Consider the following 16,128-nt stretch of genomic DNA (forward strand, 5'->3'; position numbering starts at 1 on the left):
CGCACGGAGAATACTTTGAAAAGCTGACGTAGTTTGATGTTTCTTGTGCTATCTGTTTCCTCTGAAGAAACAGAAGTCCCGGTCAACCTTGAACGACCCTTGTATCTACGCCCCTGATCAGGAAAGAAAGAACAAAATGCAGGGTTATTTTCAAATGATCCTAGCTAAGGGTCTAAAACCAGTAGACTCACGAAAGTTGAAGCAGTTTACGGAGAATACATGAAAGTTTCATTATTAGTATAGTTTTGCTCGGCTACTGTAATCAAGGATTAGGGAGTGGGGGGAAATAGAATTTTTACAATTTTTCTAATAAATATTTTGAGCTCCGGCCCCCGTACCGCGCTACAAGTTGTTGCTCAGACATAAGAAATATTTCAATGTCTTTGGGGTAAAAGTGTTAAAATGTGATTTATATTTCAAGATTGTCATAGTCACAACTTGCAACAATCTTCTATTTACTACTGTTTTGAAAAAATGGCCGCCATTTTCAAATTTACATTGGATCGCTGAGAAAATCTATACAGCAAATTTAGAATGTCTCTTGCTTCTAACCTCAAAATTTCAACTTAAAAGTCCGAAAATTGCAACCTGTAGCGTGGATACCCACTAGTTGAAAAATGGCCGCCATTTTGAACTTTTACGTTTGATTGCCGCCAAAATATATATACAGCTAATTTAGAGCGTCTCGTGCTTCTACTCTGAAAATTTATTGCGCTTTGTAGCGTGGATACCCACTATTTTGAGAAAAATGGCCGCCATTTTGAAATTTTACGTTGCTATGCCGCCAAAATCTATACAGGAAACTGAGTGTCTCTCGTGCTTGTACCCTGAAAATTTAAACATAAGAGACCGAAAGTTGTACTCTGTAATGAGTATGTGGTACAGGCAAACGAACAAATGTAGATCGAGTCATCCCAGGAGCCTTAGTAACGTTTGAAAAATATGAATATTAAATATATTAATTTAAAACAAAGATGAAGTTCATGTATTATAAAATAAATGTTTCAAAATGTCCTACATGGCAAATATTTTCCAGCGTAAAATAAATGGTTTTATTGTTGAAGTTCACTTCCGATACTTTGCGCTTTCAATTACGGGAATTTCCCTAGCACTAGCAAGGCGGCTCTTTCCCGAAAATGAATTTAAAACAATTAACAAAGAAAAATGAAATCAAATCTTTGAGTTTTACGTCCCACGGTTATGCTGGTTAGGCTAAAGGAGACGGTGATGATGAGTGATGAATGAAATGGTGGAATGAAGAAAGTGAGAGGAAACGGGAGAACCCCGAGAAAACCCACGAACACGGTGTTTGTCCACCACAAAGTTCACTTGGCGGGGGCTGGGATCGAACCCGGGACCCCAAGCACTAGAGGTGAACGCCCTACCACTGACCCACCGCGGCCCCCAATTAACAAAGAGATAATTCATATTTTATAAAGTAAATGTTTCAAAATGTCTTAAATGAAATTAAATATGTCCCAACTCAAAATAAATAGTTTTATTGTTGAAGTATTCACTTCCGATGACTTGTGTGTTCAATTGCGAGAATTTCCCGAGCACTTATTTCACGACGGGTTTTCCTCGAAAATGCAACTTTCTTTACTGTACATAGACATTTCCATTAGTACGGAAGTTTAAATTCAGCATTTGAAATAGTAGCGTTACATAGTCTTCGGAACTGGAGCATTAAGCTTCTTAAATTTGACAAGAATTTTTACGTTATTGCCAGCGTGGAAAAAAATCATGATTTAAAAAAAATCATTTTTGATGATTTTTTTTGATTTAAATCGATTTTTTTGATTTAAATCAAATCTTTCTCCTCGTATAATACAAGTCGCGAACTGAAGAAAAAACATTAGGAATTAGTATTAAATGTTAATTATGCCATTTAAGTGAAAGTATTGGGGTTGAATTTTGAATTAATCCCCAATCGTTAACCTATATCAATCCCAAACAATGTTTTTTTTTTTTTTTACATTTTTTTTTTTTAATTATAGAATTTCAGTCAAGCATCATTCCTGTTTATCCTAGGATCATGGTTCATACCTCCTTCTCTTCATAATAGAACAGCCTTTAAAACGACAGCATTCACATCTTGCCTATCATGTCCCTGAAGCGGAAAATTTTGAGAGAAGTCGGGATTTTTTCTGATTTTTTTTTTTTTTTTTTTAATTTTGAACCCCTCTGGACTCCTCTATGTTAACGCACAGATCTCAAAATCAACTGGGAAATACTAAGGGTGTACTAAATGTGTGTACAAAATTTTAAGCTTCTATCTTGAATAGTAAGAGCGGAAAAAATATTTAACAATGAGCTAAGAACATCCCCACAATACCCCAGATGACCCGGATGTAATATAAAAATTTCCTCAGACATCCTTATTTATCCTAGAATCATGATTTGTACATTATTCTCTTCAGAATAAAACAAAGTTTCAAACGGTGCCATTCAAATGTCTCCATCGCGTAGACTATCTGGGGCTGGAAAATAACGAGAAAGGGATTTTCTGTTGAGAAATATCCATTTTTTTTACTTTTTACCCCTCTGTACCGCCTCTGTTTAAAGGCAAAGATCTGAAACAAATCTGAAAAATACTAAGGGGTGCAGTGAATGAGTGTCCAAAATTTCAAACTTCTAGATGCAAAAGTAAGCCCGCGAAAAATAATATCCCCAGATTCCCGTATAAAACAGGATCTTAGGTAACAGTTTCCTGAGACATCCCTATTTATCCTAAGATCATGGTTCGTACATCATTCTCTTCAGAATAGAACAGCCTTTCAGATGGTACCATTCATATGTCTCCATGTTAGGCGGGAAAATCGCGAAGAAAGCTATTTTTTGTTAAAAATATCCATTTTTCTACATTTTTGCCCCTCTGGATCCCCCTGTTTTCACGCAGAGATCTGAAATCATCTAAAAAATACTAAGGGTGAACTGAACGAGTATGCAGAATTTGTCTTCTGAATGCAAAATGTAGGTCCGTCAAAAAATAATAAAAATAGACACAACAGAAAATATCTTTTTTAAATTTATGACGTCATCACATCCTATGTCTTGACGCAGAGAGGCGTGAAAGCATATGTAACATGCTTTACAATGCCTTCGAGAAAACGAGGTAAAAAGCTTTATTGGTACTTTTTTAATCGAATAATGAAGATTTTATCCATCACCTAAAAATAGGTGATATAATTTAAAAGGTTAAGCGTTAACCCTTATCCGGGCAACCGGAGCCTCCCAGGCCCAGTAGCTTCATATTTTTCTTCGAATTTCTTAATAACCATAAATATTTCGATGCCATAAAATTCTGAATTCTTATATCTTTAGTCGAAGTTAAAGTTATGAACATATCGAGTTGGTAAGGCTAATAGAGTTGGTCAGGCCCCAGTTGCAGTCTACGTTACAAAAATAGCTTGCCCGGATAAGGGTTAAGGAAAAAGTACAGCAACGCTTATCAAAGTGACACTTTTTTTCACAAAAGTTACTGATATTTGGCCGGGGCATATTTTTAAGGAAATTGTAACTAGCTTGCGGTACGAAATACATAAATTTTGCCCAAAGTTATAAAATCAAAAAAAAAAAAAAAAAAAAAATTCGAGAGGGGATAGGACGCTTCTAAATACGCCCTATTATCTGGGAACAAATATATAGACGCGCACACAAAAGAATCTTCGTCTTAAATGTCGATGGTGATTTCCCCCTTGGAATAGTTAACGATTTACAATATAAACATTATGTTACGAAGAGAAGAAAACAGGATTGCCCTGTTACCCGTTCAAAACAGGATATTCCCAAATCATCCTCTGCATTACACTTGTTTTCATACAATGCTGTACATACTGTACATTTGAGTCTCATTGTATTATGATTATCATCTTCCATAATCGAAATAACAGAACAGAAACGGGACTTTACTTATTTTCACTTAAATTATTTCGGAATTTGATTTAAATCAACGATTTTTATTTAAAAAATCAAGTGATTTAAATCTTGATTTAAATCGTGATTTAAATCAGACTGATTTAAATCAATCCATCCTGGTTATTGCTGGTGTTGATTCTACAGAATGCTTTTTGAAGAGTAGCAACTAATGACTGAACTAAACTAATGTTGTGGGAAAACAAAATTTTACTGAAGAATACTTGTGTTATCATCAAATGTATGAAACAATACTAATAGTTTTACTAATGTATTTACATATTTACTGGTGATACAGGCACCTATGGCCTTGAAATCGTCAAACGTATGAAGGATAACGTGCCCCGGCGTCGCCGAGCACACTATTTACGGAAAGTATTTCACTTCAAATAGGCTCTAAATAGAATCCATACAGTAATGTGTTTTGTAATTATTTCAAGCTAAAATAAGCCTTTTTTATTCATTCAGTGCATTCAGAACTTTATATAGGTCTAACGTTGAATGTTGTTGTATACTTTAACATGAAAGCATATAATTCGCCCAAGGAAAGTCCAAAAACTGATAAAAATCACTGTCAATGTGATCACCTTAGTTGTACCAATAATATACTAACAAAAACCTCAAAAACCCAGGTGGGTTTAAAGTGTTTTTTTTTTTTTCAGGTGGGTCCAACCCTGCCTCTCCCCCACCCTCTCTATTCCTAATGGGGTCATTGGCACCAAGATTGGAAGGGAAACGTCCTCTGATTGATTATTTATGTTTTCTTTCACAAGAATTAACTTCCTGTTGTGTTAAACCTTTGAGAACAAAACTGCGCACTTTAAAAATTTAAATGTGTTTTAAAGAGCCTGTGTGTTGTGTGAGAAATAAAAACAGTCACGTTCGTACACTTTTAAAACAAAATAACATACTTTCTGTATTCAACAGTTAATTAGTATACCTCCAGAGTAAAATATATGCAAGTGCATATATTTGATACCCAGAAAGTTAAAAACAATTAGATTTGGTGGGGGAAACTGCAAGGTATCTATAAATAGCGTAGTTACTTTATGTCCCAAGCCTTATTTTAAGGTATGGTATCTAAATATAGTTACTTCGTATCATACAGATTCATTTAACCCAATCTATACGGAGAAAGGTACAAGATATTGGGTTGGCTCCAATCTACAAAATTGATAATAATGTGAGAAATGGGTTAGGAGAGCAAATGCACTTCCTCTCGTTCCTCTTGAAGACATTCTTGATGCATTTCTATATATACAAGACGATGCACCCGACATCCCAGAGGCACAAGTTTGCCTAGACTATTGGTGGACACCTATGTTGATGGACTGAATGCAACCTTCCGCCCGTAAGTACAGCAATATTTGAAAGTTTACTTTTTTACTGGATTGTTATTTAACTCCTTACATTGTACAAATTAGGCTATATTTTTATTAATGTTTCAGGGAAATATGAAACTGATTTGATAACAACAGCGAAAGAAAATGAAATGAAATCTTTAAGTTTAACGTCCCACGGTTATGCCCGTTAGGCTAAAGGAGACGGTGATAATGAGAAATGAGTGAAATGGTGGAATGAAGAAAGTGGGAGGAAACGGGAGAACCCCGAGAAAACCCACGAGCACGATGTTTGTCCACCACAAAGTCCACACGGCGCGAGCTGGGATCGAACCAGGGACCCCAAGCACCAGAGGTGATCGCTCTACCACTGAGCCACCGCGCCCCCCAAACAGCGAAAGAACCACGAACAATGTCGAAACTTAGCATTCTAAGTTTTATAGGAAATCGACATAAAGTCATCTCAATATATAAAGATTCATTCTATTTTTAAAAGAGATCAGTCCGAAAATAATGCCTTAATGCGGCTGCTGGCGGCAAGCAATTTAACTTTGCGGAGATTGTGGAAACGTTTAGAGAGTCGTACGATTTCTTAAGAGCAGGTTTGACGAGGTTAACCTTATTCCGTACTTTAATGCAGTATTCCATTGCATTCATTTGGATAGCTGAAATTATAATCCAATGAAGTCAAGGCGATATTAAAAGTCGCCTGTATACCAGTACAAAATTTATTAAGGTTCATGCTATTATTGTTCAATGCAAATTACTTCTTTTTTTATTTATCTTTTTATTTGTAATTTCTTCTTGTTGCAATAAATCGCGACTGAACTTGGGCTAGAAAGGCTTTATTGCGGTGTTCTTTTCCCTCCGTCAAATATTACTAATATTACGGTGCAACCAAAACTATTCATGTGATTCTGCGAAACTGAAGGTAATCGAGGTGTAATTTAGCCGCGACGACTTCTGCGTAACAGGAATATGTAAACTTGGCAACGTTGCACACTGATAAGGCATTTTGCGGAATAGGAGGTAGGAATTATCACACAAGGCAAGTACAATAAATATAAAGTTAGCCATTTGGGATGAAGCCATCTTCTTAAAGCGTTCCATGACAAAATACCGAGATTTCTTCAACGGGGTAAGTATCATTACATAAGTTTAGTTGTTTTTATTGTTAACCTTGTACATCGTTGAACGTTATAGCTACTGTAGTTTTCCTAGTATTGGTTTAGTATTAAGTAATAGCAGTGTAGGTCGCAGACAAACGCTTGTTTACTTAATAGTTGTTAATAAAGATGTAAGTAGATAAACGTTATATATCGTTAGCAACTGTGTTTAGTATTCTAGTTGGTACCACGCCTGATTAGTTTAGGTTAATTATTACTAATTATATTATACGAGAATAAGTCAATAAGTAGCTGCAATATTTTCTGTTTCTTTTCAGGTTGGCTCTACGGCATTGTGTTCTCACCAAACGCTTAGTGTCACAGTTGGCTTCGCCTGTAGGTTGCAGCGTTATCACTTCAGTCCAAGCTTTATCCCATTTGGACAATTTTTTAAGTGGAGCCTCTCCCCCCCCCCCCTCCCTCTTTTGTTTGTGCAAGTAGAAAATGTAATATTTTTCGCATTTTACTCTTAGGAATCCTGAAAGACCAATTTCCATTTTCCACTGAAAACCGTTCACAGCTGTACAGAAAATTGACATCGAAGTTTTTCGCATTGAAGAAAAAGATGTCTTAATTATGGAGCTGAGTCAACGCTTTCGAAAATTATTGCATGTTGAATCTAGCATTTGAGTATATGGCCAGAAGTACTTTTTTTTCGATTTAAAAGAATGGTAAGAGATTGAAACGCAGTTCTTAGGCAGTTTCCAAGAGACAATATCAAGGCACATCTAAGGGTACTAGAGCAGGTTTCAGGGAAGTTCCGGAACATTGCTTAAATCGGGATGAAATTTGCTGCAAAACCAGTTCCAATATTAACACAGAAGCCAGAGAAAACAATTTGATGCAGCATTTGCTTGCAACGTACGGTTGAAAAAAAAAATGTAAAGTAAAAACAATTGTGAGGTGGAAAAGCAAGCAATTAAATTAACAAATATTTAGGTATGGTACTGAGTCCGAGGGTAGTCTCAATCTCGTCTCGGACACGGTACTACCACTAATTATAGACCTTATATCTGGAGAACTACATATAGTGTAGCCCAACCCAAACTATCACTTAACTCAGTGTGATGTCCTTATTCCGTAAAAAATACGAAAACTCGATTTGAGGTCCGTTCAAAAATTTTGTGCCCCAGATCCAAAAACTATGGCCAAGATCACAATCTTTTGATGATTTTTTCTTATCATTCTTAAAACTCTTGGTCAAAGTCGTATTTTTTTTTTTTTTTTTTTTTTTTTTTTTTAAATCATTCCTAAAATTCTTGTTTGTGTAGATAAGATACGTCTACTTTCAAACAAGTTCAACAAATTTGAACCCGATTTAAGCAATGTTCCGGAAAACCGCTCTAGTACCATTATATGTGCCTTGATATTGTCTCCTGGAAATTTCCTAAGAACTGCGTTTCTATCTATTACTATTCTTTTAAAATGGAAAAAAGTACTTCTGGCCATGTACTCTAATGTTAAATTCAACATGCGACAATTTCCGAAAGCACTGTATTGTATTGTATTGTATTGTATTGTATTTATTTTCATCCTTTTTCATACAAATTGTTCACAACGTGAACGTATGAGTTGGACACGTCATAAGAACACTGAATGTGTACATATGTATACATTTAAATCTACATGCAATATTAAAATAGTGTGAATTTATGAAAAAAAAAAAAAAAAAGTACAATTTTTCATTATTCTAATTTACATACAACGATATAAAACAACATAACAGTTAATAAAACCTTACATTATAGATATACAAAATATATATACTTTAAACATTATTTACTACAGGCGAGATATTCTTCTACAGAATAGAAACAGTGCTCGAGTAGGTAGGACTTGACTGCTTTATTGAAACCAGATGTTTTGTTTTTTAAAGTGGAAGGAAGCTTGTTATAAATATTCACTGCCATAGGAAATGTACTATTCTTATGTACTTTTAAACGTGAGGACTCTACATGAAGATCAGACGCTTGTCTTGTATTATGCATATGAATATCTGAGTTTAACCGGAAGCTGCTTGTATCTATCTGTATATCTTTTCTTACAAATTTTAGAAGTTCATACATATATAAACATGGAAGAGGCAAGATTTCAAGAAATTTAAATAGAGGTTTACAAGAAGTTCGAGGTTTACTTCCGGTCATAAACCTTAAAGCTCTCTTTTGTAAAACGAATATGGAATTTAGCAGTGCAGTAGATCCCCAGAATATAATACCATATTTCAATTTAGAATGAAAAAGTCCAAAATAAGTTGTGAGCAGAACATGTTGACTTACACTATTTCGTAAAAGCTTTAACATGTAACAGGTTTGAGCCAATTTACTAGATAATTTTTGAATGTGAATTTTCCAATCTAATGTATCTGACACCCAAAGACCAAGAAATTTGATATCCGAGACGTAATTCAACGTTTTGCCGTTAATTGTTACACAAGGGCGTTTTCTTATCTCGTTTTTTGCTACGTGAAAGCACATGCACGAAGACATTGTTGTGTTTAGTATTAGTTTGTTTCTATCCATCCAGTCACTGACGGCAGACATGGTGGAATCTACTGCATTACATAACTCAACGTAAGTTTCTCCAGTTACTAATATATTTGTATCGTCAGCATACAGAACAATTTTAGCAGAGTCTAAACATTGTGGCAAATAATTTATATATATTAAAAATAGAATAGGGCCTAAGATGGAACCTTGAGGAACTCCAAATTTTAACTCTTTGGTATCTGAATAACATTTGCTTACTCCCTGAGTGTCTCGAGTTTGACAGTTAATTTCAACAGTTTGCCTTCTGTTGGATATATACGATTTAAACCACTCATAAGCATTTCCCCTAATACCATAATCTTGCAATTTTTTAAGTAGAATTTGATGATCAATTGTATCGAAAGCTTTGCTAAGATCAAGAAATATGCCGGTTGTATATTTCTTAGCGTTTATTGAATTTAAAGCAGAATAGAGAAAGGAGTAAAGAGCAGTTTCAGTAGACTTATTTGATCTAAAGCCATTTTGAGCAGGAGATATTAAGTTAAAATTATTTAGAAAGCTAACTAGTCTTATATACATAAGTTTTTCAAAAAGTTTAGAGAAGGTAGACAGACATGATATTGGTCTATAGTTCGATGTAAGATCTTTCTTGCCACTTTTATATAAGGGCTTAACAACTGCTAGCTTCAATGCGTCAGGAAAAACGCCACTACTAAATGAGTTATTTACTATGAAGCATAAGATATCAGCAATTTCATAAGAGCATTGCTTTAGAATTTTATCAGGAACTTCATCATATCCTGAAGAACTCTTATTTGTCATTTTTAGTGTAGTATTTAAGATTTCCTGACTAGTTACTGGGTGCAAGAACAATGATTTTTCGAAAATATCGTTATGTCTACTAACGTATTGTTTGCTAGATAGTTTATTGTTCACGTTATTAGTGATAAGCTTTTCCACTTCATTCGTGAAGTAATCGTTAAAAGCATTTGCAATTTCAGTCGGATTTTTAATAATTTTATTATGACAAGAAACGCTAGTTATCTTAGAGGAGGGTTTTCGTTCCCCAGATTCTTTCCATGTAGCTTTCATTTTATTGGAAGCTTTCCCAATGTAAGTATCATTCTCTAACATTTTTGCCTGTTTTATGACCTTATGTAAAACTCGTCTGTACATTTTGTGGTATCGTTTAAACACGGGAGTACGGCACCGTCGGGATAGTTGATGTAAATAGCGCATTCTTTCTAGAGAAACCTTTATTCCAGAAGTCTTCCACTTCGAACTGACATTTACCGATTTATTTATCTTAAATTTTTGTTTAGGAAAAGCAATATTAAAATAGTGAGTAAATATACATAAAAAGGAATTAAATTCGTCGTTAACATTACATTCAATATAAACATCTTCCCACGACTCCGTTTTCAACAAGTATCTGAAATATGCCACGTTAGTGGGTGTAAATGAACGCCGTTCGGACCATTCCACGCCCACATTTGTATTCTTATTAATTATTTCTGTGTAAAAATAAAGAAGTTGAGCATTATGATCAGAATAGCCTAGGTTTAGTACATCAACATGAGATACGAAATCATCACGTGGAATTATAATTTGGTCAAGAGCAGAGATTCTTGTTTTGCCTATTCTGGTAGGAGTATTTACGATAGGTTTCAGATTAAATGATGTGCAGAGCGAAATGAGATCTTCTTTTTCTTTGCTATTACTTAGTAAAAAATCAATATTAATATCACCACAAATTACTAACGACTTTTTAGAGGACGAGAATTCCGACATAAGCCTTTCTAATTTATTCAAACTGACTCAGTTTGATGATTAAGGTATCCTTTTCTTCAGTACGAAAAGCTACGTTGATTAGTCGATGCCAATTTTTTGTACAGCTGTGGAGGGTTTTCAGAGGAAAATGTAAATGGCTCTTTCGTTCCAATCACGCAATACTTCCTTGGCTAGACCTATTTGCCGAATCATCAGATTTTATGAGAAGATATGGCCTCTCCGCTCCCTCCAAATAGGGATAAAAAGAAATTTAAAAATTATTTCTGTTCGCAAGAAATCAGATTAAATTTTATAAGCTTTAACTCATTTAGCCAATTTAATAGAGAATCCCCCCCCCCCCCTCTTTGTATGTGCAAATAGAAAGTGTTTTTTTTCGCGTTTTAATCTTATGCCGAAAAGCTATCAATCCTGGAAATTTCGTCCCAACCACTCAACTCCTTCTACCCTACACCCAAGAGCCGAATCCGTGAAAGTTCTAGAACACAGATCCCCCCCCCGTATCGTTTAGTAGCTACGTTGGTTCCTTTCTGTACCAAAGTTTGATATTTAATTCATATAGTATTGCCCAGCGAGCGTCAGCGAATGTAGGCAGGTTAGAGCCCCGCAGGGCACGTTGTTGGTTCTAGAATAGTGGTTCTACATACATAGGTGGAAGTGGGTTACTAGTCACGTAAGTTCCTTTCTTTATCAAAGGTCAATATTAAGGTAGGCTATATCAAAGTTAAATATGGCTGTAGATTCACTCACGAGAACTTTCCCTTACGAGTATAAATACGGATCTGGATGTACGCCATATAAACAAATGGGTAAGGGTTAGGCGGCAAGGGAAAGTTCACATGAGTGAATCTAGAGACATATTGACGTTTCATATTGACCTTTCATATAGCCTACCTTAATATTGACCTTTGATAAAGAAAGGAACTAACTTGACTAGTAACCCACCTTCACCTATTTGTGTAGAACCACTATTCTAGAACCGTCCCATGTATATGTAATCGATTTCGGTTATAGTTAAGCAGCCGCGCTTCACCGTTAGGGAAGGACGAGAAACGCCATACATTTAGGAAACGCCACTGACTATCTAGCATGTTAAAAAGTAGGTGATAGACTGAGTTCTAATTAGTTAATGAGTCATTGAAGAAGAAAAGAAGACGTGTGCGTATTCCGCTCTCGTTGTGTTTGAAGTTTGTTTACCGGTATTTACTTTTCAAATATCCGACGCACGTCACTGAGTGCATGCAAGTGCGTCTGCGCAGATTGATATAGGTGGCGGAGAGTGAACAAGAGGCAGAGAAAGATGGGGACGGACAAGTTGTTTGCACGTGTGTCGTAGTGTTTGAGTTGTGGAATCGTGTTTGTGTTCTATATATTATTAGATCTTTTTCATGTGTCCTGAGCCTCTAACAAAGAATACAAATAGTGTGAAAACAAATCTATTTAGAAGAGGCGAAGAGAACATGGTTTGTCCGTGGCTTGGATTATCCGAATAGTCATAGAGGGTACGTATTTTTGTCTCGGCTCCTGGGTTCCTCCGTAAGGGTCTCAGTTTTCGGGGCACATTTATTAGAAGGTCCAGGTGTAGGCCGTTGACGTAGCGATAGCTATTGACATTAAGATACTGTCCTTGTTCAGGTAGTTGTCAATACTAAAATTCATAAATTAGACTTCTTTCGGATATAGTATACATGAAGCTGCATCAGTTCCCGAAGGACCAGGACGCTCATACTTTTAGGGATTATTCATTGAGTATGTACGAACTTACAAAGGGGGTAACAAAGCGACTTTTTTTTTACTTATCGACTGATACGAAAATAAAAAAGAACATACCTATACTTTATATCTGCATGTGTAGTGCCCTTGTACTTTATCTATGTCTATGTGTGTGTGGAGGGGGAATTTAACGCATATCGCATGTCTTGTGCACATGGATACTTCCTACTATTGCACTACGTAGAAAATTTGGTAATAGTATACAACAGTACCTCATGATCTGTGCGCGTGGATACTTCCTACTGTTGCACTACGTATAAAAATGATTTCATTACATTTAGAAGTAGTAAGAAGCATGCACGTGCACGTGACATGCGATATGTGTTTCAAATCCCCCACATATACTCATACACTACGTGCAAGGGCACATTATTATTCTTCGCATGCCATAAGACACAACGAAACGCAACGCAAACCGACGTACATTTTATTTTATATTACTCAGTAATTAAATGAAAGTCGCCTTGTTACCTCATTTTCAAGTTCCTATATCCTCAATGAATAATCCTTAAAAGACTGCACTTCGTGAGTCCTCGCTAAATGATGAGGCACTGTCGTATACTATATCCTAGCTGTTTTTAGTAGTGCCTTTAAAATTAAACTGTACGGTCTCAAATTTGCATTATCACTCTATTTTAAAACCTTATATGCCAGATTTACCTCCACACTAATTGCTCCAATTTTTGATCACTACTTACTGAATTTCATTATATCCTTCTTGCTAGCATCTTGTCATTTCTACTTCTTAACACTAATATTACTGGATAACATCATTTAATTTTCGATAATACTTCTTGCCTCTCTTCCTGTATGTTTTGATTCTTCTTCCTCTTCTTGCTGCTGCTGATGCAACCAATATGACGAAGTGATGTTGCCACCGTCTTGAATAAGACCTATCGGCAATTTACGAAGTAACAACAAAAAAGTAGGATAGGTCAAATAGGGTAGAGAATAAACTCTGAAATTTAAGAGATACGCAACTGACAAAAGAGAGCACTATGAACTACAGGGAAACATGCGATTTTTAGAGAGATAAAAGAGAAAAAATTGAGAAGAGAAATCGGCGCCGTAAATAGAATAGAATCCAAGTCGAAAGGTCCCGAATCATAAGTTGCATACAAGAGAGAGTAGAACTGGGAACGATAGAGAGAGTAAAGAGGACATGAAAAAACCAAATGATTACCTATACTAAGGTCCACTCCACAGGCACAGTGGGGAGAGTGACGTTGAAGGAGTAACGGGAGTAGGTGCGACATGAAGACGGAGTTAGAGTAAGATACGAATTTGAAAGATGGAGTGGGGAAGGGTGATGCCAGTACCAATTAGCTGTGGGACTTTGGGAGTTATAATGTTTCTAACACTGTAGATGACGAGAGAGGGAATAGGAGCGGTAAGAGGAGGGGGTGAGTTTGAAAGAAGTCGGGTGACCAAACTGCCAACATGTGCAGCGCAGTCTGCTGTTTCATTGCCCACGACGCCCACGTGACTTTTCACTGATAAAAAGAAAGTAGAAAAGCTATGAGTGGTACGTAGAGTTACCAACGATTTGATCTCTAAAATAATACGGTCAGTAAGTCCAGGGGTATGATTGTAATGTGAATAGAAGGGATTTGGAACAACTAACAAGACATCAGTATTAAGGCTAGTTTTAGACGGAAGCATTTCTCGTAGCAGGTGTGCTACCAAAAATCTCGTATAATATTCTATGGCATCAAAAGTATATGGTTCTTTTATATGGTAGCATTTTGATAAGCATCTTGTCGTGACGTAGGAAACAAATCACTGGACACGAGCGCAATTATGGCTCCGAAACTAAAGCGTGAGGTAGCTAAAGTTTTAGTAGTTGTGACAACAGTTCTCGATGTTTATATTAAAAAACGAAAACCACAAAGAAGTATATATGTTGGCAAAGAGCATCCCTACTCCAACTCATATTTCTTTACTACAATTCAAATTGCCACACAAACAAGGAGCATGGATATTTGACACAAAATCTTTCGCTTCCTTTTAACACACCACGGCGCTGCAATCGGGGCAGAATGCTGCAAAATAGAGCAAGTCCTATTGACAAGAAATGCCATAGGATATGCTATGGCATGGAAAATGCTATAGCATTTGCTACTTTACATGGTAGAATATCGATGACACGACTTTTGCTAAGAGAAATGCTACAATAAATGCTTCCGTCTAAAACTAACCTAAGAATGTTGAAGAGAGTGGTGGAGGACAGCAGCTACAGAGTAAGGCGTGCTATACACTGTAGGATAGATCCTATGAAATCTCTTACAATTTGTCCTGGAGTCAAAATCTCAACGTGTATGGCATCAGATCGCATGTCATTTCCTGTGTTCTGAACGATCTTATGAGATTTCTCTTGTTTAAAGCCTATTATACATCGTCAAACTTTTCCATCAAATATTGTATCAAACTTTTCTTTGACGGTAATTTGGACAAATAAGTTGGGTAAAACTTTCGAACCCATTATAAACGATCAAATATAAAGGTGAATATCATTGCTCAATTGTTTATATTTCTTGGTTCAGTTGTTAGTTTACATGAACGTATATGTGAGTTTTATGGTAGCACCTGCTGGTGTAACTATAATGAATAAGGTAGTAGAAATGAACAGAATGACTATTCACAGTTACTTCTGTCTCATTTCCCTCCTTTATTGCTATTTCCAAATAAATCTTATTTTTATGGTTCCTTTCTTTTCAGTCAATACGTATGAATCTATATTCTATTTATTGGTCCGATCCTTAAATTTCGTCTAATTCAGTTAATTTTCGAATTACTTTTGCAACTTTGGGGCACTGATTAAGAATAAATAGTCTGTCATAAAAATGTTAGGCTATTGTTTAGCTTTGGGGGGCCAGGTTTTTAATTGACTTTTTTGCCATTTTCTATTCACATTCGGTTAGATTAGGTTAATAACATTTAATTCACACAGCATTGCTGAGCTAGCGTTAGCGAGTAAAGGCGGGTTAGAGTCTCGCAGGGCACTTTGTTTTCTGCCTTCGTTAGTGTTGGCCCCCATTACTAAACAGTTACCAAATGTTAGGTTTTACAGTTAAAATGAGAGAGTACATATTGACGAGGTTTCTGTAGGATATTAAATTCCAGAGGAATTTTTCAGTGTAGGAAACTACTGATTTATATTTAGAAATGCGAAAATATTACGCACTCAAATCTATTTTGATTTTATGCAACATCAAGTGTTTTTCGCACTACCCTCATTTTGGCTCTCATCTTCAGTTATTGATGCCTCTGCCTCTTGCGAACAAAACCCTGTGCTAACTTGTGGGTCCCATGCTGTGCTCCTGCTCTGAATCGGTTAAATATCATCCTCGCTTTTAATGGCCACCTATCATAAGTTGCTTTTCCTGCAGTCTCTTTTTAAATTATATTCGTTCGATGTGTATTTATACCTTAAAGGCCTTCACTACTGCGTAATTCAAGTACCGCTAATTTTAGAGTTTTTCTGTAATATCCTCAAAACAAATAAAAAATATCCGAAAAGCAGAAACGTCGTGAACTAAACAATACGGTTTTGCGTGTGATACCGTTATCACAACACATCTATCTGCTTTCGATTCACAACTGTAGATAGATTTAACAGTTTTTGCGGGTTCTGTAAATAGCAGCATACCAAAAGCAGAT

The 16,128-nt window shown here is 36.0% G+C and overlaps 1 protein-coding gene across 2 annotated transcripts in view; it reads right to left on the reverse strand.

Annotated features, from left to right (window-relative positions):
* The window catches only part of c12.2 (von Willebrand factor A domain-containing protein c12.2), a 1,756,568-nt gene extending 1,743,243 nt beyond the window's left edge, over window positions 1–13,325 (reverse strand). Inside the window, exon 1 of one of the 2 annotated variants that reach the window (XM_081733805.1) lies at window positions 13,167–13,325. The gene's annotated coding sequence lies outside the window, so the exon portion shown is untranslated. The remainder of the gene's footprint in view (window positions 1–13,166) is intronic. The other variant, XM_081733806.1, reaches the window with a different exon arrangement.
* Between the last annotated feature and the right edge of the window lie 2,803 nt (window positions 13,326–16,128).

Source organism: Thermobia domestica, chromosome 12 (assembly GCF_964235325.1).
Source record: "Thermobia domestica chromosome 12, izTheDome1.hap1.1, whole genome shotgun sequence".
NCBI lineage: Eukaryota > Metazoa > Arthropoda > Insecta > Zygentoma > Lepismatidae > Thermobia > Thermobia domestica.